Source organism: Harmonia axyridis, chromosome 6 (assembly GCF_914767665.1).
Source record: "Harmonia axyridis chromosome 6, icHarAxyr1.1, whole genome shotgun sequence".
Classification (NCBI taxonomy): Eukaryota; Metazoa; Arthropoda; class Insecta; order Coleoptera; family Coccinellidae; genus Harmonia; species Harmonia axyridis.
In genome coordinates this window covers 28,352,089-28,356,867 of record NC_059506.1, presented here as the reverse complement: position 1 = coordinate 28,356,867, position 4,779 = coordinate 28,352,089, and positions in this window count along the sequence as shown.

Below are 4,779 nucleotides of genomic sequence, written 5' to 3'. Positions count from 1 at the left end.
TAAGATTATGAAGTGTGTGAAACATCCATCTGAGGACCAAAAAGACATCATATCTTTCATCTCGCATTTCTTATTATTGGTCTCGAGTTCACTGTGCATCCGGTTACATATACGGAGGCTGCTCATGATGAACATTGACTAATTGGTGTTCTTGAAGCGAATAAATTAATGAAACCAATTTGATGTTTATGAATTCAGGATTATTCATGAAAAGTTAATCATTAGAGGTTTCGGAAGAGACCAATTATTGTATGCAGCACTGACATGTTGACAGTTCCAACCTCAGAGGAAAGAAAAGGTAGAGGTGCCCTTAGAAGTAAATAGCGTTGTATTGTAATCAATTGCAACAGTATGATGATAAAGTGAGATAGGACAACAACAAACCTGCAAAATTGACAACTAGAAGGGCGGTAAACATTTCAGTGGCGTAGTCAATGGTTCTCTTACTGCCTATTATTAAGTTTTCGGTGCTGAAATGTTTGGAACAAACATATGCATATTTCGGCAAATTGTTCATTTGCAATATTAATACGTGGCACCATATTTTGCTAAATTCTCTATTTGAAAGAAACCTACAAATGTTAGCATTGAATTAAGTTTTCGATATCTCACAAATACTACGCCAAAGACGAGATATATTCTACGCCTATGGACTCAAAACGTGAACTTACCTATAATAGGTTAGGTTTTCATTTCCGATGTTTTACACACTATACATGTTTTTCGAGTATTTACCATGATTAAAATTAACAATATGTAACTTAAAATTCACAAACTTGTATGAAATAACGCCGATTACAAACGTGAAATTAAAATGAACAGTTAACCCTTAACGCACCTCTAGTTGACACGTGCAATAACAACAACAGAACGGAGAAAAGATTACTTCTTCCTTAGAATGGCAACGCAGTACATTATAAGTGTTCGTAAACAAAAATGTTATAGCGATGTCAACAAATGCTATAAGGCACCTCTATATTTTCTTTCCTCTGAGGTTCCAACTATAAGCTCAAAAAGGATTTTCTACATAGATATCCTCTGAAAATTCTCTCTATCAAATTTGTTTGGTGTTGTGAAGTGTTATCCAACCCATATATTATATGATAATAATATCTGAAAGTTTTAATCTCAAAAACGCGTTGAATTTCTTTCAAATACTGAAACTATTCATTTCACAGATATTCAAGCCACAATTTCATTTTTTTAAGTAGCTCCATACTGAAGAATATGGTCAAATTATGGAAATATCGGTTCAATACGTTTGAAAAATTCAAAGAGTAGGATTTTCAAAAAAAAAATTTTGATGAACCCGTATTCCCAAATAATATAATATCTGAAATGCCTTAAACGGGTGTTTTTTCCCGAGGTATAACACATTACTGTTCAAGATGGCGACCGATTTAACAGCTGTCAAGTGATTTGATTTGGTTTGGCAATTTATCATGAATAGACTCACGCCTTAACAACGCTTGCAAATAGTGCAATTTTATTTCGAAAATATTGGTTCTGTGCGGAATACGTATCGCGCACTACTTCCATTTTATTTTGTTCAGCGATAGAGCGCACTTCTGGTTGAATGGCTACGTCGACAAACAAAACTGCCGCATTTGGAGTGAAGCTAATCCTCAAGTGTATGTCGAAACACCGTTACATCCAGAAAAGCTGACTGTTTGGTGCGCTTTATGGGCTGGTGGAATCATTGGTCCGTACTTCTTCAAAAACGATGATGGCCAGAACATTACAATCGATGGTGATCGGTATAGAGCCATGATTACTAACTTTTTCATTCTTGAATTGAACAATCATGATGTCCAGGACTTTGGTTCCAACAAGACAACGCAACATGTCACACAGCTCTTGCCACAATCGATTTATTGATAGACACGTTTGGTGACCACCTAATTTCACGTTTTGGACCTGTGAATTGGCCTCCAAGATCTTGTGATTTAACACCGCTAGACTACTTTCTGTGGGGCTATGTAAAGTCATTGGTCTATGCGGATAAGCCACAAACCCTTGACAATTTGGAAGACAACATTCGCCGTGTTATTGCCGATATACGGCCACAAATGTTAGAAAAAGTCATCGAAAATTGGACTACATCCAAGCCAGCCGTGGCGGTCATATGCCAGAAATCATATTTAAAATGTAATGCCACAAGATTATCTTGCGGATAAATAAAATTCATATCAATCGAATGATTCATCGTTGTTTTATTGCAATTTAAAGTTCTATAGCTCTAAAAAAAACACCCTTTATGTATAATACTTTAAAATATTCGGTGATTTTCGGAATGATACGTTAGTAAAACATTCTCTTCTGGCTAACTGCCTGAACTGTAAACTTTTTTGCGAAAAAACCTAATAAAACTTATTGACAAAGTAGTCGTCGAATTCATCAAGCAATCCGATCCACATAAATATATAGGGTGTTTCATTCGAAAAATCAAAATGAAAATAATTGAAAATATTTCAGCCAAAAATTTCACGTTGCCCAAACAGTCTCATTCCAATTTTATGAACTGAATTCGATTCAGTGCTCAAGAAGCGCCAAATGATTAACCTTTCGTGAATTATTTTATAGGAGCCATTCCCTTTATTATCTACTCAATTAGTGATTTGCATTTTTTACGTTTTTAAGCATTTTGGAAGAACTGAATTCAGTTAGTCAATTCGTGAGTACGATAATTTCCTTTAAAAATAACTTTATTATCTCAATATTCGAGAAAATGCAGATCAGATCTTGTTGAGATTCAAACAGCATAAGGTCCTGAAGCCAATTCAGTGCTTCTCTTGAATTTTTCTATATAAAAAATTCATATTGAAAAAATATTTTCTCAATTCAGTTTCGAATTATTCAGCAAGAATATTTTCCTAGAGTTCCCCAAGCGATAACTTCCTTAAAATGAAATGATTTTTAACAGGATGAGACTGAAACAGGGTGTTCAGCTTTTCCTGGACGGATCACCAGTTCTGTGTTTCCAATGACAATCCCATTTTTAACGGTTCTTACATTAGAAATGAATAGCACCTGTCACTCCGACAATATTTGTGGTTTTTGAGATATTCAGCATGACAGATTTTCATTTCAAAAATAGGCAATAAAAATATTTGATACTACAAAGTTATGGTCAATGTATTGGATTTAATTTTTTGTCCAATAAAATACATGAGTTACATGAGCGCAGATTGCGCTACCGAGCTATGACTAGTGATGTTTTATAGCCAGAATTGGATTATATCGATGTGAACGACGTTTATTTTCAACAAGACGGCACTACCTGTTACACAATTTCACAAGAACAGTTTCTTAACCGTTCTATTTCTGGAAGAAGTGATCACAATTGGCCACCGTGTTATTGTGATTTAACACCTATAGACTTTATTTTTTGGGGCCACGTGAAACATAAAAAACATGAAAAACCTTGAGGATGGAATTGGTGAAGTTATCGAGGACATATAGCCTCAAATTTGAGAATTGGTCATGGAAAATTTCAGGAAAAGGATATGGCGCTGTAACCGTAGCAGTGGCGGCTTTTAGGCCGTTTTCCATCGTTATTGGCATTCCTTCCAACTTCACAATAAAATAAACATACATTGATTTCTTTTAAAATGTAGTCGTTTTTTTTTCAATATCAAGAAACCTCCTCTTAGAAAACTCTTCATATGAAAATTGGCAGAATTTTCTTTATTTCAAATTGCACAAGCGAAGGCTCTAATACACATTTGAACCACATTTGAAAGAAAATGAGCAGAAGTTATTTTTCACGATAATGTCAGTATAAGTTGGATAGTTTTCCTCGAATAAGCCGTTTTCGTGATAATATGCTCAGAGAAAATCATTGGTTTCTCCATATGGTGATGATATTGTAGAACATTCTTTTCTCTATTCATTATCGTAATGAGTTCATTACAGTTCTAAAATCAGTGCTGTATTGAACTCATTACAGCATCGTTTTCAGATATATTTTTCGTTTTGTGGTTGTCTATGCTGACTTCCAATCCTATCAAATTTCAACAAACGTCAATAATTGTCAATGTAATATAATTTGGGGATATAGTGTAATGATCTGATACATTATTTGCAAATTCTCTTAATTCTGGTAGTGTTAAATCGATTTATTCAGACATAATTCACTAATTTAATGGGTAATTGTAAATTATGTCTAAATTCAAAACATACGATTCATATTCAAATTCCGTAATCTGTCAATATTCGCAACAGTCACACCAACTGCCAAGATACAATACAAAAGTCACTAGGATATATAATCTGAATTTTTCATTGAATTTCGAAAATATTTCGTAAAACTTGACTGAAATAGAGAAAATATCGTCTTATACTCGTTGCAGAAGGCAATTTCAACTCTCATGCGTTCCAAAAATCGCTCCTTCGTCGCTCGTTTTCGAATTTCGCATTCGTGTTGGAATAGGAGCTCATTCTGCAACTTGTTTTAGAATATACTATTGTGCATCTTATGACCGATAACATATAGAGCTTTCAATTTGAAAAACAGGAAATTCTACAAATGCTCATTTACAAATTGACAAGCTTTAGGGAGAACTGAACCCCTGTATGACCTAATATTTTCATAACATGGTGCTCAAGCAATAAGGTAACCTTAAAGAAGTAGATTCCTATATCTTCCCCAACTGAAGCTATGTCACAGGTCCCTGTGTACATCTTTGACAGAAAACAACTCATGAAATATTATCTGTTTTTCCTTCAATCGTAATAGCATTCCTTCAAGTGGAATGAATAAACAAGCACTGGAAAAAA